Source organism: Enhydra lutris, unplaced genomic scaffold (assembly GCF_002288905.1).
Source record: "Enhydra lutris kenyoni isolate GAN:26980312 unplaced genomic scaffold, ASM228890v2 scaffoldscaffold28, whole genome shotgun sequence".
In the NCBI taxonomy this organism is placed as follows: Eukaryota; Metazoa; Chordata; class Mammalia; order Carnivora; family Mustelidae; genus Enhydra; species Enhydra lutris.
The window spans coordinates 19,188,435-19,213,440 of record NW_019154112.1 but is presented as its reverse complement, the minus strand read 5'-3'; positions in this window follow the sequence as shown (position 1 = coordinate 19,213,440).

The window sequence follows — 25,006 nt, the reverse complement described above, 5'->3', positions numbered from 1 at the left end:
TTTTATTTTTTATAAACATATTGTATATATATAATATAATATATATATTTTAAAAAATATTTAAAAAATAAATATATATATATATTTTTTTTAACATATAATTTATTTTTATCCCCAGGGGTACAGGTCTGTGAATCGCCAGGTTTACACACTTCACAGCACTCGCCATAGCACATACCCTCCCCAATGTCCATAACCCCACCCCCCTTCTCCCAACTCCCATCCCCCCAAAAACGCTCAGTTTTTTGTGAGATTAAGAGTCACTTATGGTTTGTCTCCCTCCCGATCCATCTTGTTTCATTTATTCTTCTCCTACCCCCTTAACCCCCCATGTTGCATCTCCTCTCCCTCATATCAGGGAGATCATATGATAATTGTCTTTCTCCAATTGACTTATTTCGCTAAGCATGATACCCTCTAGTTCCATTCATGTCGTCGCAAATGGCAAGTTTCATTTCTTTTGATGGCTGCATAGTATTCCATTGTGTATATATACCACATCTTCTTTATCCATTCGTCTGTTGATGGACATCTAGGTTCTTTCCATAGTTTGGCTATTGTAGACATTGCTGCTATAAACATTCGGGTGCATGTGCCCCTTCGGATCACTGCGTTTGTATCTTTAGGGTAAATACCCCAGCAGTGCAATTGCTGGGTCATAGGGTAGTTCTATTTTCAACATTTTGAGGAACCTCCAGGCTGTTTTCCAGAGTGGTTGCACCAGCTTGCATTCCCACCAACAGTGTAGGAGGGTTCCCCTTTCTCCGCATCCTTGCCAGCCTCTGTCATTTCCTGACTTGTTAATTTTAGCCATTCTGACTGGTGTGAGGTGATATCTCATTGTGGTTTTGATTTGTATTTCCCTGATGCCGAGTGATGTGGAGCACTTTTTCATGTGTCTGTTGGCCATCTGGATGTCTTCTTTGCAGAAATGTCTGTTCATGTCCTCTGCCCATTTCTTGATTGGATTATTTGTTCTTTGGGTGTTGAGTTTGCTAAGTTCTTTATAGATTTTGGACACTAGCCCTTTATCTGATATGTCATTTGCAAATATCTTCTCCCATTCTGTCAGTTGTCTTTTGGTTTGGTTAAATGTTTCCTTTGCTGTGCAAAAGCTTTTGATCTTGATAAAATCCCAATAGTTCATTTTTGCCCTTGCTTCCCTTGCCTTTGGTGATGTTCCTAGGAAGAAGTTGCTGCGGCTGAGGTCGAAGAGGTTGCTGCCTGTGTCCTCCTCAAGGATTTTGATGGATTCCTTTCTCACATTGAGGTCCTTCATCCATTTTGAGTCTATTTTTGTGTGTGGTGTAAGGAAATGATCCAATTTCATTTTTCTGCATGTGGCTGTCCAATTTTCCCAACACCATTTGTTGAAGAGGCTGTCTTTTTTCCATTGGACATTCTTCCCTGCTCTGTCGAAGATTAGTTGACCATAGAGTTGAGGGTCTATTTCTGGGCTCTCTCTTCTGTTCCATTGATCGATGTGTCTGTTTTTGTGCCAGTACCATGCTGTCTTGATGATGACAGCTTTGTAATAGAGCTTGAAGTCCGGAATTGTGATGCCACCAACTTTGGCTTTCTTTTTCAATATCCCTTTGGCTATTCAAGGTCTTTTCCGGTTCCATATAAATTTTAGGATATTTGTTCCATTTCTTTGAAAAAAAAATGGATGGTGTTTTGATAGGAATTGCATTAAATGTGTAGATTGCTTTAGGTAGCATAGACATTTTCACAATATTTATTCTTCCAATCCAGGATCATGGAACATTTTTCCATTTCTTTGTGTCTTCCTCAATTTCTTTAATGAGTACTTTATAGTTTTCTGAGTATAGATTCTTAGCCTCTTTGGTTAGGTTTATTCCTAGGTATCTTATAGTTTTGGGTGCAACTGTAAATGGGATGGACTCCTTAATTTCTCTTTCTTCTGTCTTGTTGTTGGTGTAGAGAAATGCAACTGATTTCTGTGCACTGATTTTATATCCTGACACTTTACTGAATTCCTGTATAAGTTCAAGCAGTTTTGGAGTGGAGCCTTTTGGGTTTTCCACAAATAGAATCATATCATCTGCGAAGAGTGATAGTTTGACTTCTTCTTTGCTGATATGGATGCCTTTAATTTCCTTTTGTTGTCTGATTGCTGAGGCTAGGACTTCTAGTACTATGTTGAATAGCAGCGGTGATAATGGACATCCCTGCCGTGCTCCTGACCTTAGCGGAAAAGCTTTCAGTTTTTCTCCATTGAGAATGATATTTGCGGTGGGTTTTTCATACATGGCTTTGATAATATTGAGGTATGTGCCCTCTATCCCTACACTTTGAAGAGTTTTGATCAGGAAGGGACGCTGCACTTTGTCAAATGCTTTTTCAGCATCTATGGAGAGTATCATATGGTTCTTGTTCTTTCTTTTATTAATGTGTTGTATCACATTGATTGATTTGCGGATGTTGAACCAACCTTGCAGTCCTGGAATAAATCCCACTTGGTCGTGGTGAATAATCCTTTTAATGTACTGTTGAATCCTATTGGCTAGTATTTTGGTGAGAATTTTCACATCTGTGTTCATCAAGGATATTGGTCTGTAGTTCTCTTTTTTGATGGGATCCTTGTCTGGTTTGGGGATCAAGGTGATGCTGGCCTCATAAAATGAGTTTGGAAGTTTTCCTTCCATTTCTATTCTTTGGAACAGTTTCAGGAGAATAGGAATTAGTTCTTCCTTAAATGTTTGGTAGAATTCCCCCGGGAAGCCGTCTGGCCCTGGGCTTTTGTTTGTTTGGAGGTTTTTGATGACTGTTTCAATCTCCTTACTGGTTATGGGTCTGTTCAGGCTTTCTACTTCTTCCTGGTTCAGTTGTGGTAGTTTATATGTCTCTAGGAATGCATCCATTTCTTCCAGATTGTCAAATTTATTGGCGTAGAGTTGCTCATAGTATGTTCTTATAATTGTCTGTATTTCTTTGGTGTTAGTTGTGATCTCTCCTCTTTCATTCATGATTTATTTGGGTCCTTTCTCTCTTCTTTTTGATAAGTCTGCCAGGGGTTTATCAATCTTATTAATTCTTTCAAAGAACCAGCTCCTAGTTTTGTTGATTTGTTCTATTGTTTTTTTGGTTTCTATTTCATTGATTTCTGCTCTGATCTTTATGATTTCTCTTCTCCTGCTTGGTTTAGGCTTTCTTTCTTGTTCTTTGTCCAGCTCCTTTAGGTGTAGGGTTAAGTTGTGTACGTGAGACCTTTCTCATTTCTTGAGAAAGGCTTGTACCGCTATATATTTTCCTCTCAGGACTGCCTTTGTTGTGTCCCACAGATTTTGAACTGTTGTGTTTTCATTATCATTTGTTTGCATGAATTTTTTTCAATTCTTCTTTAATTTCCTGGTTGACCCATTCATTCTTTAGAAGGATGCTGTTTAGTCTCCATGTATTTGGGTTCTTTCCAAATTTCCTCTTGTGATTGAGTTCTAGCTTCAGAGCATTGTGGTCTGAAAATATGCAGGGAATGATCCCAATCTTTTGATACCGGTTGAGACCTGATTTAGGACCGAGGATGTGATCTATTCTGGAGGATGTTCCACGTGAACTAGAGAAGAATGTGTGTTCTGTTGCTTTGGGATGAAATGTTCTGAATATATCTGTGATGTCCATCTAGTCCAGGATGTCATTTAAGGCCCTTATTTCCTTGTTGATCTTTTGCTTGGATGATCTGTCCATTTCAGTGAGGGGAGTGATAAAGTCCCCTACTATTACTGTATTATTGTTGATGTGTTTCTTTGATTTTGTTATTAATTGGTTGATATAGTTGGCTGCTCCCACGTTAGGGGCATAGATATTTAAAATTGTTAGATCTTCTTGTTGGACAGATCGTTTGAGTATGATATAGTGTCCTTCCTCATCTCTTATTATAGTCTTTGGCTTAAAATCTAATTGATCTGATATAAGGATTGCCACTCCTGCTTTCTTCTGATATCCATTTGCATGGTAAATTCTTTTCCACCCCCTCACTTTAAATCTGGAGGTGTCTTCAGGTTTAAAATGAGTTTCTTGTAGGCAACATATAGATGGGTTTTGTTTTTTTATCCATTCTGATACCCTGTGCCTTTTGATTGGGACATTTAGCCCATTTACATTCAGGGTAACTATTGAGAGGTATGAATTTAGTGCCATTGTATTGCCCGTAAGGTGACTGTTACTGTATATTGTCTCTTTTCCTTTCTGATCTACTACTTTTAGGCTCTCTCTTTGCTTAGAGGACCCCTTTCAATATTTCCTATAGAGCTGGTTTGGTGTTTGCAAATTCTTTCAGCGTTTGTTTGTCCTGGAAGCTTTTAATCTCTCCTTCTATTTTCAATGATAGCCTAGCTGGATATAGTATTCTTGGCTGCATGTTTTTCTCATTTAGTGCTCTGAATATATCATGCCAGCTCTTTCTGGCTCTTTCTGGTCTGCCAGGTCTGCTGCCAATCTAATATTTTTACCATTGTATGTTACAGACTTCTTTTTCCGGGCTGCCTTCAGGATTTTCTCTTTGTCACTAAGACTTGTAAATTTTACTATTAGGTGACGGGGTGTGGACCTATTCTTATTGATTTTGAGGGGGGTTCTCTGAACCTCCTGGATTTTGATGCTTGTTCCCTTTGCCAATTTAGGGAAATTCTCTCCAGTAATTCTCTCCAATATACCTTCTGCTCCCCTCTCTCTTTCTTCTTCTTCTGGAATCCCAATTATTCTAATGTTGTTTTGTTTTATGGTGTCACTTATCTCTCGAATTCTCCCCTCGTGGTCCAGTAGCTGTTTGTCCCTCTTTTGCTCAGCTTCTTTATTCTCTGTCATTTGGTCTTCTATATCACTAATTCTTTCTTCTGCCTCATTTATCCTAGCAGTGAGAGCCTCCATTTTTTATTGCACCTCATTAATAGCTTTTTTTATTTCAACTTGGTTAGATTTTAGTTCTTTTATTTCTCCAGAAAGGGCTTTTATATATCTCCTGAGAGGGTTTCTCTAATATCTTCCATGCCTTTTTCGAGTCCAGCTAGAACCTTGAGAATCGTCATTCTGAACTCTAGATCTGACATATTACCAATGTCTGTATTGATTAGGTCCCTAGCCTTTGGTACTGCCTCTTGTTCTTTTTTTGTGGTGAATTTTTCCATCTTGTCATTTTGTCTAGATAAGAGTATATGAAGGAGCAAGTAAAATAGTAAAAGGGTAGCAAAGACCCCAGGAAAATATGCTTTCAGAAAGTGGTTGATTTTCCGTTTCTAGAATTGCTGTTCTTCTTCTCTTTGATCTCCTGTTGGATTTGTAGGTGTTTGCAATCTTTAGGTAAGCCATCTAGTTGATCTCCTGCTACCTGAAGTATTCTCAGCCTGCTAATTCTCCGCCATCTTGACCTAAATCCGGACTGGATTTTTATATATTGACTTTCTATCATGCAGCTTTATTGATTTTATTGAATTACAAATTCAATAAACATTCTTTTTTTTTTTTAATTTTGTAAGAGTTTACTTATTTATCTGACAGACAGAGATCACAAGCAGGCAGACAGGCAGGCAGAAAGAGAGGGGGAAGCAGGCTCCCCGCCGAGCAGAGAGCCCGGTGCGGGGCTCCATCCCAGGACCCTGAGATCATGACCTGAGCCGTAGGCAGAGGCTTAACCCACTGAGCCACCCAGGCGCCCCAATAAACATTCTTTTATGTATGTTTTCATAAAACATAACAGTTATATGGTTGAGTCTTTTGGTTTTTTTAAATGCAAAATCATGTCATCTGCAAATAGTTACTTCTTCCCTTATAATTTGGATGCCTTTTATTTATTTTTTTAATTGCTCTGGCTCAGACTTATAATACTGTGCTAAATGAAAGTGGTGAGAGTTGTCATCCTTTTCTTCTTGATCCTAAAGGAAAACTTTTTAGCTTTTCACCATGGAGATGCTGATAACTGTGGGTTTGTCATCTTTTGCCTTTATTTTGTGGAGGTACATTTTGTTTACCTCATTTTGTTTACCCTTTTTAGAGTTGTCATTGTAAGTGGATGTTGGATTTTGCCAAATGGTTTTTGGCATCTATTGAGATGACCATAGGATTTTTATCCTTTATTTTGCTAGTGTAGTATATGACGTTGATTGGTTTGCAGATTTTGAAAACATTCTTGTATCCCTGGAATAGATCTCACTTGATCATGGTTGAGGATTCTTTTAATATATTGTTGAATTCATTTGCTAATATTTTGTTGAAGATTTTTACATCCCTGTTCCTCAAGGATATTAGCTTATAATTTTTTAAACATTTTTATTTTTTGTAATGTCCTTATCTGAATTTGGTATCAGAGTAAGTCCAGCTATGGAAAAAGAGTCTGAAAGCATTCCCATCTTTTAAATATTTTGGAAGCATTTGAGTATAGGTACTAAATGTTCTTTGAATGTTTGGTAGATAGAATTCACCAGTATCAAGCCATCTCATCCTGGACTCTTATTGGGAGGTTTTTGATTACTGATTCAATCTCCTTAATAGTCAGGCTATGAAGACTTTCTATTTCTTTATGATTAAGTTTTGGAAGATTGTATGTTTATAGGAGTTTATCCATTTTTCTGGGATGTCTACTTTGTTGCCATGTAATTCTTCATAGTAATCTCTCAAAAGCCTTTATATTTCTTTGCTATCCATTGTAATTCCTCTATAGATCTGATTTTATGTGAGCCTTTTCTATTTTTTCCTTTCTGAGTCAAGCCAGGGATTTATCAATTTTGTTTTTATTTTCAAAGAACCATCTCTTCGTTTAATTGATCTTTACTTTTGTCTTTTTAAATGTCTTTTTCATTTATTTTTGCTTTGATCTTTAGTGTTTCCTTCCTTCTAACTTATTTGTTCTTTTTCTTAGTGCCTTTTAGATGTAAAGTTAGATTGTTCTTTGAGATTTTTCTTGATTCTTGAGGTCAGCTTGTGATGGTATAATCTTCATTTTTAGAACTGTTTTTGTTACATCTCAGATTTTGGTATGTTGTATTTCTATTTCCATGTGTCTCAAAGTATTTTATGACTTCTCATTTGATTTTGTTATTGACTTTGCTTGCTTAGTAGCATGTTGCTAATTTCCCTATATTTGTAATTTTTCCACTTTTTTTTTCTTGTAATTGATTTCTGTTTTCTTACCATTATGTTCAGAATAGAAACCGGACATGATTTCAGTCTTCCTGAATTATTGCTTTTTAAATTTTATTTTTTTAAAAGGATTTTATTTATTTATTTGACAGAGAGAGAGATCAGAAGGAGGCAGAGAGGCAGGCAGAGAGAGAGCTGAAAGCAGGCTCCCTGCTAGCAGAAAGCCTGATGCGGGTCTCGTTCCCAAGACCGTGAGACCATGACCCAAGCCGAAGGCAGAGGCTTTAACCACTGAGCCACCCGGGTGCCCCTTCTTGAATTATTTTAAGACTTGTTTGTGTCTTAACATATAATTTATCCTGGAGAATATTCCATGTGTACTTGAGAAGAACATGTATGCTGCTGTTTTTGAATGGATTGTTTCCTATCTCTTTGGTCTAGTGTGTGATTTAAGGATAGTGTTTTCAACTAGAAATCTATTTTCATATAGGTAAGCTATCCAGTGGGTACATAGGATATTAAAGTCCCTGTTATTCTCCCTTTAGGTCTATTAATATTTCCTTTGCATATTTATATATTTCTCTGTTGGGTGCACATGGATTTACAAATGTTATATCTTCATGGTAGATTGGCCCCTTTATCATTATGCAGTGCCTATCTTTGTCTTTTTTATTAGTCTTTGTTTTAAGATTTATGTTGTTTGATATAAGTGTAGCTTCCCCAGCTTTCTTTGGGTTTCCATTTGCATGAAATATCTTTTTCTATCCCCTCACTTTCAGTCTGTGTGTGTCCTTACATCTGAAGTGGGGTTTTTGTAGGCAGCATACAGATGGATCTTTTTTCCCCTATTCATTTAGCTACTATGTTTTCTGATTATTTAGTCTACTGACATTTAAAATAATTATTGATAGGTATGTACTATTGCCATTTTGTTAATTGCTTTCTGTGTGTTTTATAGTTTGTCTTAATTGTTTTCTGTGTGTTTTATAGTATGTCTCTGTCCTTTTCACATCTTTTGCTTTCTTCTTTGTTTGATGACTTTCTACAGTGTAATACTTAAATTCCATATTCATTATCTTTTGTGTATTTACTATAGGTTTTGTTTATGGCTACCATGAAGCTCAAATATAGAAGCATATACATGCAAATAGTCTATTTTAAATTGATAACAAGTTAAGTTTGAATTTATTCTTAAACTGAATTTTTAGCAAACCCCAAGTTTTGTGTTTTTGATGTCATATTATATATCTTTTTATTTTGTATAACCTTTAACTAATTACTACAGTTATATTTATTGTTACTACTGTTATTTTATTTTTTTTAAATATTTTATTTATTTATTTATTTATTTGACAGACAGAGATCACAAGTAGGCAGAGCAGCAGGCAGAGAGAGAGAGGGGGAAGCAGGCTCCCTGCTGAGCAGAGAGCCCGATGTGGGGCTCGATCCCAGGACCCTGGGATCATGACCTGAGCTGAAGGCAGAGGCTTAACCCACTGAGCCACCCAGGCACCCCATGTTGCTACTTTTATTTTTAACTTCCCTAATAGCTTTATTAGTAATTAATGCACTACTTTTATTGTATGTTTACCAATAAGATTTTTGCTTTTGTATGTTTACTTTACTAATTAGTACCTTTTCTTTTCATCATGAAGAGGTCCCTTTAATATTTCTTGTAAGATTGCTTTAGTGGTGAAGAACTTATTTAGCTTTTTGCTTGTCTCAAAAGCTCTTCATTTCTCCTTCAGTTCTGAATGATAACTTTATCAGGTAGAGTATGCTTGACTGGAAATTTTTTCCATGTAGTACCTCAAATACATCATGCCACTTTCTTCTTGCCTGCAGAATTACTGCTGAGAAATCTACTGATGGTCTTATGTGGGTTCTCTTTTTGTAATAAGCTGTTTTTCTCTTGCTTAAGATTTTCCCTTTAACTTTTGACATGTAATTATACAGCTGACCCTTGAACAACATGGTTTTGTACTGTGTATGTCCACATACATGCAGACTTTTTTGATAAGTACAGTACTATAAATGTATTTTTCTATAGTTATGATTTCCTTAATAACATTTCTTTCTTCTAGTTTACTTTATTATAAGACTATAATATGTAATATATATAACATATGAGATGTGTGTTAATTGACTTTTTATGTTATCTGTAAGGCTTCTGGTCAAAAGTAAACTATTAGGAATTAAGTTACATGTGGATTTTTGACTACATGGGGTTTTGGAGTTACTAACCCTTGTGCTGTTCAGGAGTCCAATGTAATTTGTTTTGGTGTTGGTCTCTTTGAATTCATCTTGTTTGGATCTCTGGGTTTCCTGGATCTGAATGTCTGTTTCCTTCCCCCAGGTTAGAAAGTTTTCAGCCATTATTTCTTCATGTAATTTTTCTGAAACTTTCTCTGTCCCTTCTCTTTCTGGAACCCCTATAATGCACATATTAGCATGCTTGATAGTGTTCTGCAGGTTTCTTATCTTCATCCATCCATCTTTCTTTCTTTCTTTCTTTCTTTCTTTCTTTCTTTCTTTCTTGTCTTTCTTTCTTTCTTTCTTTCTTTCTTTCTTTTCTGCTCTGGGTGAGTTCCATTTCTTTATTTTCCAACCCACTTACTGGGTTTCTTTTTCATCTAGTCTCCTGTTGAGCACTACTAGTGTACTTTTTGGTTCAGTTTTTGTATTCTTCAACTCTGTGACTTCTGTTTGGTCCTTTATTATATTTTCTGTTTCTATGTTGAGGTTCTTACTGTGTTCATCCATGTCTTTTTCATAGTTCAGTGAGTAACTATATAAACACTACTTAGAACTCATTATCAAATGAATTACTTATCTTTGTTTCATAAAGACTTTCTTTTTCCCTGTGGTTTTATTTGTTCTTTCATTTGTACCATATTCCTCTGTTTCCTCACATTGCTTGACTCTGAATGTATGCCTAGGTATGGGGTGAAGTAGCTGTCTCTCCCAATCTTGAAGGAGTGGGCTTATGTAGGAAATGAACCTTATTTAATTAAAAAAATTTTTTTCTTGGTTGTCTCTCACACTGTCTCTTTGATTGTTTCAGACCCATGAATCCCAGAAACATAATGCCCTCTGATCACCAGATTTAGGCACTCAAAGGGCATTCCCTGTAAGAACTCTACATACTCACTGATCTGGCACTCGTTGTGGAAGAAACTCAGTGGGGTGAGGTGCTAATAGGTCTGGCGGTGGTCATGGGAGCACACAGATTGTTGTGGCATTTACCCACCTGGTTAGATAGCAGCCATCTGAGCTGCATGGAGGGGCAGTATATTTTCTCACTGTTGCTAGCAGGTTAGAATGCAAAAATTGCATCCATCTGTGCTGGCACCAACCATGTGGAGGGAGGGAGCACTTTGGCCAGTACTAGCAAGGTAGAAGAAAAATGCCAAAGATGGCACATACCAGCTCCTCTGTCCTTGGAGAGAGTCACTTTAGGCTTTTGCCATCCCACAGAGGCCTTAATGTTAGCAAATGAATCTCCTTCATGTGTGATCTAGTGGCTTTTCAATTTGATGCTTTTATATCAGGTTCCAGAGACAATGATTCTGTACATGTAGGTATGGACTGTTCATTACCTAGAATTTTATGTTTCTCCTTCATAAGGCCCATTGGTTTTCTTTGTTGTGTTTTTTTTTTTTTTGATTGATTGATTGATTTAATTTATTTTTTTATTTTCCCATCCCTTATTCTTTTTTAAAAATTTATTTAAATTCAGTTAGCCAACATATAGCACATCATTAGTTTCAGATGTAGAATTCAATAATTCAACAATTGCGTGTAACACCCTGTGCTCATCACATTGTGTGCCCTTCTTAATGCCCATCACCCAATTACCCTATCCCCCTACTGACCTCCCCTCCAGCAACCCTCAGTTTCATTCCTATAGTTAAGAGTCTCTCATGGTTTTTCTCCTCCTCTGATGACTTCCCATTCAGTTTTCCCCTCTTCCTCTATGGTCCTCTGTACTGTTTCTTATATTCCACATATGAATGAAACCATATAATTGTCTTTCTCTGGTTGACTTATTTCATTCAGCACACTACCCTCCATTTCCATCCATGTCAATGTAAATGTTTAAGTATTAATTCTTTTTGATGGCTGAGTAATGTTCCACTGTATGTATATACTGCATCTTCCTTATCCATTCATCAGTTGATGGATATCTGGGCTCTTTCCATAGTTTGGCTCTTGTGGACATTGCTGCTATAAACATTGGGGTGCAGGTGCCCCTTCATATGATTACATTTGTATCTTTGGGGTAAATACCTAGCAGTGTAGTTGCTGGGTCTTAGGGTAACTCTATTTTTAAGTTCTTGAGGAACGTTCATACTGTTTTCCAGAGAGGCTATACAAACTTATATTCACACCAGCAGTATAAGAGGGTTCCCCTTTCTCCACATCCTCACCAACATCTGTCATTTCCCGAGCGATTATATTTAGCCATTCTGACTGGTGTGAGGTGGTATTTCCATGATGCCAAGTGATATGGGACATTCTTCTGCCCATTTCTTGACTGGATTATTTGTTTTCTGAATGTTGAGCTTGATACGTTCTTTTTTTTTTTTTTAAGATTTTATTTATTTATTTATTTATTTGACAGACAGAGATCACAAGTAGGCAGAGAGGCAGGCAGAGAGGGACGGAGAAGCAGGCTTCCTGCTGAGTAGAGAGCCTGATGTGGGATTTGATCCCAGGACCCTGGGATCATGACCTGAGCCAAAGGCAGAGGCTTTAACCCACTGAGCCACCCAGGCGCCCCAAGCTTGATATGTTCTTTATAGATCTTGGGTACTAGCCCTTTAACTGATATGTTATTTGCAAATATCTTCCCCTTTTTCATAGACTGCCTTTTAGTTTTGTTGACTGTTTCTTTTGCTGTACAAAAGCTTTTGATCTTGATGAAGTCCCAATAGTTCATTTTTGTGTTTGTTTCCCTTGCCTTGGTGATGTGTTTAGAAAGAAGGTGCTGTGGCTTAGGTCAGAGAGGTTGTTGCCTATGTTCCCCTGTAGAATTCTGATGAAGTCTTGTTTCACATTTAGGTCTTTCATCCATTTTGAGTCTATTTTTATGTGTGGTGTAAGGAATGGTCCATTTTCATTCTTCTACATGTGGCTGTCCAATTTCCCAACAGCATTTGTTGAAGAGACTGTTCTTTTTCCATTGGATGTTCTGCTTTGTTGAAGATTAGTTGACCATAGAGTTGAAGGTCCACTTCTGGGTTCTCTATTCTGTTCCATTGATTCATGTGTCTGTTTTTGTGCCAGTACCATACTGTCTTGGTGATTACAGTGTTGTAATAGAACTTGAAGTCCAGAATTGTGATGCCATCAGCTTTGGTTTTCTTTGTCAACATCCGTCTGGTTATTTGGGGTCTTTCCTGATGCCATACAAATTTTAGGATTATTTGTTCCAGTTCTGTGAAAAATGTAAATGGTATTTTGATAGGGATTGCATTGAATGTGTAGATTGCTCTAGGTAGCATAGACATTTTAACAATATTTTTCCAATCCATGAACATGGGATGTTTTTTCATTTCTTTGTGTCTTCCTCAGTTTCTTTTGTAACTGTTTGGTAGTTTTTGGAGTACAGATCCTTTATCTCTTTGATTAGGTTTATTCCTAGGTGTCTTATAGTTTTGGGTGCAATTGTAAGTGGGATTGAATCTTTAATTTCTCTTTCTTCTGTCTCATTGTTGGTGTAGAGAAATACAACTGATTTCTATGCACTGATTTTATATCCTGCCACTTTACTGAATTCCTGTAAGAGTTCTAGCAATTTTTGGATAGAGCCTTCTGGTTTTCCCACATACAGTATCATGTCATCTGCAAAGAGTGAGAGTTTGACTTCTTCTTTGCCAAATCGGATGCCATTTATTTCTTTTTGTTGTCGGATTGCTGAGGCTAAGACTTCTAGTACTATGTTGAACAGCAGTGGTCATAGTGGACATCCCTGTCATGTTCCTGACCTTAGGGGAAAAAGCTCTCAGTTTTTCCCCGTTGAAAATGATATATGCTGTAGGTTTTTCACAGATGACTTTTATGATATTGAGGTGTGCACCCTCTATCCATATGCTGTGGAGAGTTTTGATCAAGAAAGGATGCTGTACTTTGTCAAATGTTTTTTCTGCATCAATTAAGAGGATCATATGTTTCTTGTCTTTCTTTTATTAATGTGATATGTCACATTTTTTGATTTGTGAATGGTGAATCACCCTTGCAGCCCAGGAATAAATCCCACTTGGTTGTGGTGAATAATCCTTTTAATGTACTATTGGATCTTATTGGCTCATATTTTGGTGAGAATTTTTGCATTCATGTTCATCAGGGATATTGGTCTGTCATTCTCCTTTTTGATGTGGTCTTTGTTTGGTTTTGGGATCAAGGTAATGCTGGCCTCATAGAATGATTTTGGAAGTTTTCCTTCCATTTCTATTTCTTTTTTTTTTTTAAGTTTTTTTTTTTTTTAAGATTTTATTTATTTATTTGTCAGAGAGAGAGGAGCAAGAGTGAGCACAGGCAGACAGAGTGGCAGGCAGAGGCAGAGGGAAAAGCAGGCTCCCTGCCAAGCAAGGAGCCTGATGTGGGACTCGATCCCAGGATACCGGGATCATGACCCGAGCTGAAGGCAGCTGCTTAACCAACTGAGCCACCCAGGTGTCCCCCATTTCTATTTCTTGAAACAGACTCAGAAGGATAGGTATTAGTTCCTTTTTTTTTTTTTTAAATACACATTCATTTATTTACTTTGACTAAATGGTAATATATATATATAAAATCTTAAACTTTTTTAATGAACAAAATCACATGTACTTTCCATCATATGACTGAACCAGAAAAATGAAAGTTGAATAATTTTTTCTAAGATATTAATGTTGAACCAAATCAAAACTATTTTATTAGTGAAAAAAGAGGCTTACCCATCCAAAGTATTTTACCAAAAATCATGTAAAATTATAATACCTTTTGCTCTAACTATGCTATCTCACTGCTACTTCTACCACTGGTACAACTTCCACTATTGTTGGTACTTTTTTCACTATTAATATGAACACAGTTTATTCAATATTATCCTCTCTCCATTAAGTCCTTTCCCTATTCATTTTATTCTTAAAATAACCCTATGGTGCTAATACTCACTCATTTTATTTTTATTTTATTTTGTTTTATTTTAAAGATTTTACTCATTTACTTGAGAGAGAGAGAGAGAGAACAAGCAAGGGGAGCAGCAGACATAGAGGGAGAAGAAGACTCCCTGCTGAGCAGGAAGCCCAGTGTGGGGCTTGATCCCAGGACCCCAGGATCATGACCTGAGCTGAAGGTAGACACTTAACTGACTGAGCCATTCATGCGCCCTGACTCCTCCTTTTAATAGATGATGAAATTAAGGATTTTCTTAGAATCTTTAAGTCTTGCCCAGTCAGTAAATAGAGAACCAGGATTAAAAACCAGATTTGTCTTTTTCTAAAGAATAGAATATGATAGAAAGTACACAATAAATATGCACAGTGTATTAGTTTTTTAAACGGTTGGTAGAATTACCCTGGGAAGCCGTCTGGCCCTGGACTCTTTGTTGGGAGATTTTTTGATTACTGCTTCTGTTTCCTTGCTGGTTATGGGTCTGTTCAGGTTTTCTGTTTCTTCCTGTTTCAGTTTTGATAGTTTATATGTCTCTAGGAATGCATCCATTTCATCAAGATTGCTTAATTTGTTGGCATATAGTTGCTCATAATATGTTCTTAAAATTTTATTTCCTGGGAATTGTTGTGATCACTTCTCTTTCATTCAAGATTTTATTGATTTGGGTCCTTTTTCTCTCTCTCTCTCTCTCTCTCTCTCCCTTTTTTTTTTTTTTTTTTTTGAAAAGTCTTGCTAGGGGTTTATCAATCTTTTTAATCCTTTCAAAAAACCAGTTTCTAGTTTCATTTATCTGTTCTACCATTCTTTTGGTTTTTATTTCATTGATTTCTGCTTTAATCTTTATTAATAATTTCTCATCTCCTGCTTGGTTTAGGCTTTATTTACTGTTCTTTCCCCAGCTCTTTTAGGTATAAGTTTAGCCTGTGTATTTGAGACTTTTCTAGTTTCTTTACAAAGGCTTCTATTGCTATGTACTTCCCTCTTAGGACCACCTTTGCTGCATCCCAAAGGTTTTGAACACCTTTTGATTTTCATTGTTTCTGTGAATTTTTAAAATTCCTCTTTAATTACTTTGTTGACCCATTCATTCCTTAGTAGGATGCTTTTTAACCTGTAAGTATTTGAGTTCCTTCCAAATGTCCTTTTTCGATTGAGTTCTAGTTTCAAAGCATTGTGGTCTGAAAATATGTAGGGAATAATCCCAATCTTTTCATACCAGTTGAGACCTATTTGTGACTCAATGTGGGATCTGCTCTGGAGAATGTTCCATGTGCACTGGAGAAGAATGTGTATTTTGTTGCTTTAAGATGGAATGCTCTATATATCTGTGACGTCCATTTTGCCCATTGTGTCATTTGCAGCCCTTATTTCCTTGTTGATCTTCTGCTTAGATGATCTGTCTATTGCTGTGAGTAGGGTGTTAAAGTCCCCTACTATTATTGTATTATTATCAATGCGTTTCTTTGATTTTGTTGTTAATTGATTTATATAATTGGCTGTTTCAATGTTAGAAGCATAAATAATTATAATTGTTATGTTTTCTTGTTGAATAGACCCTTTAAGAATGACATAATGTAACTCTTCATCCCTTACTACAGTCTTTAGTTTAAAATCTAATTTTTCTGATATCAGGATTGCTAGTCCAGCTTTCTTTTGATGTCCATTAGCATGATAAATGGTTCTCCACCTTCACTTTTTGTGTGGAGGTTTCTTTGGGTCTAAAATGAGTTTCTTGTAGAAAGCATATCAGTGGGTCTTGCTTTTTTATCCAGTCTGATATCCTGTGTCTTTTGATTGGACCATTTAGCCTATTTACATTCAGATTAACTATTGAAAGATCTGAATTTAGTGCCATTGTATTACCTGTAAAATCACTGTTTCTGTCTATTGTCTCTGTTCCTTTCTGGTCTATGTTACTTTTGGGCACTCTCTTCACTTACAGGCTCCCCTTTAAAATTTCTTGCAAGACTGGTTTACTGAGCACAAATTCTTCTAATTAGTTTCTGTTTTTCCTAAAAGGTCTTTATCTCTCCTTTTCTGAGTGACAGCCTTGCTGGATAAAGTATTCTTGTTGCATGTTTTTCTCATTTAGTACCCTGAATATATCATGCCAACCTTTTCTGGCCTGCCAGGTCTCTATGGACAGGTCTGCTGCCAGTCTAAATTCACTTGTAGATTAAGGATCTCTTATCTCAAACTGCTTTTAGAATTTTCTCTTTATCTCTGAAATTTGCAAGTTTCATTATTATATATCAGGGTGTTGATCTGTTTTTATTGATTTTAAGTGGGGTGGGGGGGGCGTTCTCTGTGCCTCCTGCGCTTGAATTCCTGTTTCCTTCCCCAGATTAGGGAAATTCTCAACTATAATTTGCTCAAATATATGTTCTGCCCATCCCTCTCTTTCCTCTCCCTTTAGGAGCCCAATAATTCTAATATTATTTTGCTCTTGGTATCACTGATCTTCAAATCCTCCCCTCATAGTCCAGTTATTGTTTCTCTTTTGTTCAGTTTCTTTATTCACTGTAATTTTATCTTCTATATCACTTATTCTCCCTTCTGCCTCATTTATCCTAGCAGTAAGAGTCTCCACTGTATCTCAGCAATACCCTTTTTGATTTCAACCTGTTTAGATCATAGTTCTTTTATTCAGAAAGGGATTCTCTAGTGTTCTGTGCTTTTTTTCAGGCCCAGCTAGTATCTTTATAATTATTGTTACAATTCTAGCTCCGACATTTTATGAATATCCATATTTATTTGAGAGAAAGAGAGAGTGAGGGAGAGAGAGAGAGAGTCGGCAAATGAGTAGGGAAGAGGCAGTGGGAAGCAGAGAGAGAATCTTTAAGCAGACTTCTCACTGAGTAAGGATCCTGATGCAGGGCTCAATCCCAGGACCCTGAGATCATGATCTGGGCAGAAATCAAGAGCTGGCTGCCACTGAACTGAATGAGCCACCCAGGTGCCCCACCCCATTGTTTTTCAAAACTGCATATTTTGGAGGCTCATCTCTCCAGTGCTATTCCCAAGGGTTGAAGTGTGTAATGTGGTAATGTGCACAGACCCTTCACTCCTCTGGAAAAAGTTTTGTGTTTATGAGATTTTTCCTGATGGCTGACTATGGGTCACCACTCCCAGGGTTAGATTGTTGGTGAGAGTGCTTCTTTGCCTCTACTGCTTGCTTCAGTGTGGCCATTTAATTTGTGTGTGTAGGTTTCTGTTGGTTTTCAGGGTTTTTTTTTCCAGAGGGAATTGTTGTATATATAGCTATAGATCTGTTGTGTCTGTGGGAGGAGATAAGTTCAGGATACTCCTACACTGCCATCTTGAACCATCTCCCCTTACATAATTTTAAGTGAAATTTAGAATTTCTTTCTAATTAGCATATATGGGTTTTTTTAGAAAATTTTTTCTTTTAAAATATTTGAAATTTTGATTCCATTTGCTGAGATTTCTTCTTTCAAAACACCAATTATGGCTCTTTTTGCATTGCCCTTATTTGTCATGTTCTTTCTATTTTCTTTTATATCTGTGTTCTTTTCTATTTCGTTTTGTGTGCTCATCTAACTTTATGGCTTATCCTATTTTTAGCAGCATTCAATTTATTTATTTCAACTTCTAATAAGTCCTTTATTTCTGTATGGTTTTATTGTCATCATCAATTTCTTTCCTGAGTTTTGCCAAGTAACTTTGTATCTAATTTGGTTGTTTTCCTCATATATTCTTTAATCACTTGTCTCCCTTAATTTGTTATATTTTTAAACATTCTAAATTATTTTTTCAAAGATTTCTTATTCTCTCATTGTTTATGCTTCATACGTCTTTATATATTATACTTTTCTCAACCCATTATGCTAGCATAGGACTTGAGCAGAGGTGCAATGATGGATCCTCTGGAGTTTGCATGGGATTAGATGGTCACCTAGTAGAATAGAAAGAGGATTTGAATATTGACTTGTTTTCTGAGTGCCCTTCATTGCATTTCCACTCTAACATTCAGACACTCCATTAAAGAATTTGTAATAGGACCTCTCTGGACAACTAACTTAACTTTTAAAGGAACCTGTAGCTTCTCCAAGATTTAGCAGTTTTCGTGGTCTTTCCTAAATTTGGTTCGAATTTCATTATGTATTCTTTATACTTTGTGATTTGGAGTTAAAGATGTTTCTTGGTTTTATTAAATACAGAGGTTATTTTTCTATTTCATTTTATTTAAGACACTATGACTCAGGGATATGAGTAAAGTCCCTTTGCCATCTTTAGGTTTATAATAAAATTATTAAGTTTTATTTTTTAACTCCTCTCTACCTATGAAATCATATTCATTAGCTTTCAATTGGTGCTGTAAAAAAATTACTGCAAACATGACAACTTAAAACAACACAAATTTATTATCTCATAGTTCTCTAGGCCAGATGCATGGGTAGGTTTGCCTGGCTTATCTTTTTGGGTTTTACAGGATCAACCTCAAGATGTCAGCTAGTTTGGCTCTTAACTGGAGCTCTGGGGGAGAATCTGTTTCCAAGCTCATTCAAGCTATTGGCAGAAGTCAGTTCCTTGTGGTTTAGGAGTGAAGCCACTGTATCTTTGTGGGCTGTCGGTTGGGAGCCTTTCTCAGCTCCTTAGGCTTAAGGTTGTCTACAATGTTTTTCGTCACATTACCTCTTTATCTTCAAACCAGCAGTGGTGTATTGAGTCTTTTGCACTTTATATGTCTTTGAGTTCCTTTTCTGCTGCATTTTTTCTGCTTCCAGCCAAGAAAGTTCCCTGCTTTAATGGGTTATGTGACTACATCGGGGCCATATAGGTAATCCGAGATAATCTATATTAAGGTTGTTAGCCTGAATTAAATCTATGATGTCTCTTCTTCCATGTAACAACATATTTACAGGTTCCAGAGATTAGAATACAGACCTCTTTCAAGGGTGTTATTCAGACTACCGTATACATTAAAATTGTCTAATATATTCCAGTGCTAAGCCTTTTTTAATTACCAGATCCAGGTTTTAGTTTTCTGGACACATTACATTTATAATGGCCTCTTTGCCTTTTGGATTCTGTTTAAAATAGGTTATTTCATTTTTTTGCTTAAAATAGTTTAATAGGTTACTGTTGCACTTAGAATAATATTTAAATTCTTCCCCATGGCTCATGAACTGGGTCTTAATTACCCCTTTCTAATCTCAACCCATTATGCTCTCCCCATCACCATTTATGTTCAACAACATTGCTCACCCTTTGGTTTTTCAAACAGTCTAAGCTTAGTCCTGCTTCAGTTCCTTTGGACTTGCTCTTACATCTGCATCAGATCTTCTTGCCATGATTTTGCTATTCCTCTGTCTTGTCCTGTAGGCTCAAATCAAATATTATCTCCTCAAAGATGCTTTCTCTTGCCATAGTATGAGTTGTTGTCTGTCCATCATTCTATTTGGTAATTATCAATTTAAGTGTTCTATGGTGCTTATCTTTGTATCTTTTTATAGGTAGATGATAGAAAATGATTGAAAGATTACTTCATTGCCATGGCTGGCCTCACCAGTAAATGGAAATACAAAAGTGAATCTGGTAGGTTTATTGTCACATGCCACCAAATGGCTTTAGAAAGGATTAGGTTCCTGACTAATTTACTTTGTGATGTTGGAGAGTTGTCCTCACTGAACTACAAGAGTAAGAACATCATTCAGTACAGTCAGTGATGCATTTCAGATTCTAGTACTGGCTGGTGATGAGAAAGTTTGTGTTCAACTCTCTTGACATTCCATTTCTTCTCATGTAAAAGAAGGAGTCTGGATGATTTAATCTCTATTCATTTTCTACTTGAAAGGTTAAGGATTCTGAATTCTGATGTCAGTTTGATATTAAGAAGTCCTAAAACTTCCTGTATTGTCTAAACCAATGGTTTTCAAAATGTGGCAAACAGATCTCTGGAGGTCTCCAAGTCCTTTCAGAGGGTTTGCAAAGTCAAAAATACTTTTAAAAATATTAATATTTATTTGCCTTTTTCTTTATAGTGACATTTATACTGATGGTACAAAAGTAAAAACTACAAGTACATAGCACAAATCAAGGCAGTGGCACCAAAGTGTTCAAATAGTTATTGCATTCTTCAAGACATTAAGAAAAATGTATCCACATTTAAAAAGTCTTTTCATCTAAGAATGATAATGAAGCAGTAAACATTGTTAAATTTGTAAAATCTTGACCATTGAGTGTCCTCTCTTTAATATTCTATGTGATAAAATGGGGAACAGGTATAAAACACTTCTGCAGCATGCCAAAGTACCAAAGTATGGTGGTTGTTTAGAGGAAAAGAACTTGAGTGATTGAGTTGCAAGCTGAACCAGCCACTCTTTCATAGAATACTGTTTTCTACATGAAAGAATGACAGAAAAACTAGGGTTATTCAGACTTGATTATTTGGAAAACATTGTCTCAAATTTGAGCAAAGTGAACCTGTCATTTCAGGGAACACCCCTGACAGTATTTGTTGCTAATGATAAAATGAGCTTTCAAATGAAAATTAGAATTTTGTAAAATTTTTATCAACTTTCCAAACACTTTAAGACTTTTTTTGATGAAGTTAGTGATGATATTAATAAATGTGGTTTTTTAAAAAGATTTTTTTAATTTATCTGACAGAGAGAGAGAGAACACAAGTAGGCAGAGAGACAGGCAGAGGGAGGGGGGAAGCAGGCTCCCTGCTGAGCAGAGAGCCTGATATAGGGCTCCATCCCAGGACCCTGAGACCATGACCTGAGCCAAAGGGAGAGGCTTAACCCACTGAACCACCCAGGCACCCCAATAAATGTGGTTTTTAAATTTTGAAAAATGAAATGTGTCAACATTAGAAAGAGCTGAGTGATAACTCAGTGAACATTTTTTAAATGAAAAATGCATATTATGCAGGGATGGAAGATCTACTCAAAGCACAAAATAGGCCAATGGACTTAATGTAACAGCATAAAAAGTTTATTGGTATGGTTTCAGATTCTGTATTGCAACTAACATTTAGGTACTACTTCTTATTGAATTCGAGTATAATATCAAACAATATCCATACTTATCCTAAGTACTTTTAAATTCTCCTTTCCAAGTATACGTTTGTATGAGGTTGGATTTTCTTAATTCTTCAAGCATAGTAAAATATTCCAACTTGAATGTAGAAGATAGGGAGGTTCAACTGTCTCATTTTAGCTGGGTATTTAAAAAGATTTATAAAAATATAAAATGTTACCTAGTAAAGTACTTATATATTGAGAAATTTACTTAATTATCATAAAATGTGTTATGTTTATATATAATGGGTTCATTATTATTTTAAATGAATTAATAAATATTTTAAATTTTCTCATTTTTTATCTTTAAGACCTGAACATCAACAGATAAAATCCATATCAACAAAAGTCCTGTGGGGTCCTTATTAATTTTTAGGAGTTTAAAAGAGTCCTTAGACCAAAAAGTTTGATAACTATTGGTTTAACCAAAAGATGTTTCATTCAGTAGGATTGACTAAAGATTTATATAATTGTGGTAAAATACACATTACATGAAATTTATTATTTTAGTCATTCTAAAGTGTACAGTTAAGGGATATTGAGTACTTTCACATTGTTGTACAACTGCTGTCATCATCTATTTCCAAAACTCTTTTCATCTTATAAATCAGAATTCTGTACCCATTCAACAGTAACTCCCAACTACTTTCTCTCTTCGGCCTATGGCAATCACCATTTATATTTGTCAGGGTTCTTCAAACAAATAGGACCAATAGAAAAAGAGATAGATTATAAGGAGTTGATTCCCATGATTATGGAGGCTGAGAAGTCCCAAGATCTGCAGTCAGCAAGCTGGAGACCAAGGAGAGACAATGGTATAATTCCAATGTGATCCAAAGGTCTGAGAAAAAGGAGAGCCAATGGTGTAAATTCCAGTCTGAGTTTGAGTCCAAAGGCAGGAAAAAACCAGTGTCCCAGCTTGAAGACAGTCTGGCACAGAGAAAATGAATTCTCCTTTATGCAGCCTTTTTATTCTATTCAGGCTTTCAATGGATTAAGCCCATCACATTGAAGAGGAGAATCCGCTTTACTTAGTCTATCAATTCAGAAGTTAATTTCATTCAAAATCACTCTCACAGACAAACCATGAATAATGTTTAACCAAATATCTGGGCACCTTGGGACCAGGTTAGTTTACACATAAAATTAACCATGATACCATATGTTTTCTGTGTCTATAAATTTGACTACTCTAGATTCCTCATTTAAGTGGAATCGTACAGTATTTATCTTTTTGTGACTGGCTTATTTCACTTAGCATAATGTCCTCAAGATTCATCCATGTTGTAGCATGTTCAATTTTTTTTTCTTTTTTAAAGCTGAGTAATATTGCATTGTATATACACCACATTTAGTTTATCCACTCATCCATTGATTGACTCCTGAGTTGCTTCTACTTTTGGTTATTGTGAATATTGCTGCTCTGAATATGGGTGTATAAATACCTGTTTTAGATCTTGCTTTCAGTTTTTTTCTGCATGTACTTAGATGTGAAATTGCAGGATCATATAACAATTCTATTTTTAATTTTTTTAAGAACTACCATGCTGTTTTCCATAATGGCTGGACCATTTTACATTCCTACCAGCATTACACAAGGATTCCAGTTTCTTCACATCCTTGTCAATACTTGTTATTTTCTGGGTTTTTTTTTTTTTTTGATAGTAGCTATCCTAATAATGTAATATCTCACTGCTATTTTGATTTGCATTTCCTTAATGATGAGTGATGTTGAGCATCTTTTTATATGTTTTTTGCCTTCTATATATCTTCTTTGGAGAAATCTATGCAAGCCCTTTTCTCATTTTTAAATTGAGCTGCTTGCTTTTTTTGGTTTTTGAGTTGTAGAATTTCTTTATATATCATGGATATTGATCCCTAATCAGATATATGATTTTCATGTATTTTCTCCCATTCCATGGGTTGCATTTTCACTGTGTTGATTTATCCTTTGATGCATAGAAGTTTTAAATTTTGATGTAGCCCAATTTGTCTGTTTTTTTCTTTGGTTGCCTATACTTTCATATCAAAGAGATCATTGACAAACTCATGTCGTGAGCTTCCCTTATGTTTCCTGCTAAGAGTGTTATAGTTTTAACTTATGCATAGGTCTTTCATCCATTTTGAGTTAGTTTTTGTCTTTGGGCAAGATAAGGATCCAGTTTCATACTTTTGAATGTAGATATCCAATTTTCCCGACACCATTTGTTCTGTCCTGCATTGAATGGTCTTGGCACCCTTGTCAAAAATCCTTTGACCAAAAAAAAAAACCAAGAACAAAAAAAAACAACCCTTTGACCATACATGCGAGGGTTTATTTCTGGGATCACTATTCTTTTCCATTGGTGTATGTCATTATTTATGCCAGTACCATACTATTCCAATTAATGTGCTTTTAAAATAAGTTTTATAATCAAGAAGTGTGAGATGGCCAACTTTGTCCCTTTTTTTCTTTTGCTTTTTTTTTTTTTAAGATTTTATTTATTTGTTTGACAGAGAGATCACAAGTAGGCAGAGAGGCAGGCAGAGAGAGAGCGGGGAGCAGGCTCCCTGCTGAGCAGAGAGCCCAATGCGGGGTTCGATCCCAGGACTCGAGATCATGACCTGAGCAGAAGGCAGAGGTTTTAACCCACTGAGCCACCCAGGTGCCCCACGCCCCTCTTCTTCAAGATTGTTTTGGCTATTCAGGATCCCTTGAGATTCCGTATTAATTTTATGATAGATTTTTCTATTTATGCAAAAAACATCATTGGGATTTTGATAGAAATTGCATTTGGTCAGTTGCTTTGGGTAGTATTGAATTAATAATAGTAATAATTGTAAGTCTTCTAATCCATGAACGTGAGATGTCTTTCTGTTTATTTGTGTCCTTAATTTATTTCAGCCATGTTTTATAGTTTTTACTATTCAAGTGTTTGGTCTACATGGGTGAGTTTATTCCTAAGTATTTTTTTTTCTTTTTTGGTGTTTTACCATTATGCATTAAAAAACAGATTTATTGTATATAAGTACTATGTGAAATAGAATATCACATGGTTCATATCCTCTATTAATTTATGTTACAGATGGGTCCAATATATTGTCATATGTACCATAAAGGTGACTTTCACAGGGTGTTACTGGAGAATACAAGACTGTTGTTTTTATTCCAACTTGAGATATCAGGCAGTATCATCTTGGCAGTTATATCTCAGTGAAATTTTGAAGGAAAAGTAAGCTTGAGGAAACATAAAGGAGGGAGGACTGGGAGGAAAGTTAAAAAGTAGAGATAAAAGCTCCTGAATGAGGAACTGGAAATGTGAAAGAGCAAGGTGTTTACAAAGAACTGATCTAATGGTTTGATATTGTCTGAGCATATAGTTCACTGAGAGGTGGTATAGGAGACTAGACTGGAAAAGCAGACAGGATCAAATCTTGACAGTTTTGGCCCCAACTGTTACTATTCTTAAAATTCATGTGTTACCAAGTCTAGGAATCATTTTCTTATACCTCTTCCTTTCTCCAAGTTGGATTAGGTCCCCATTGATGTTATGTTTATATTTGGAAGAAAAAGCTCTTATTTAATGCACTTAAAAGTTGTATTATGGGGGTGCCTGGGTGGCTCAGTGGGTTAAAGCCCAGGGTCCTGGGATTGAGCCCCGCATCGGGCTCTCTGCTCGGCAGGGAGCCTACTTCCTCCTCTTTCTGCCTGCCTCTTTCTA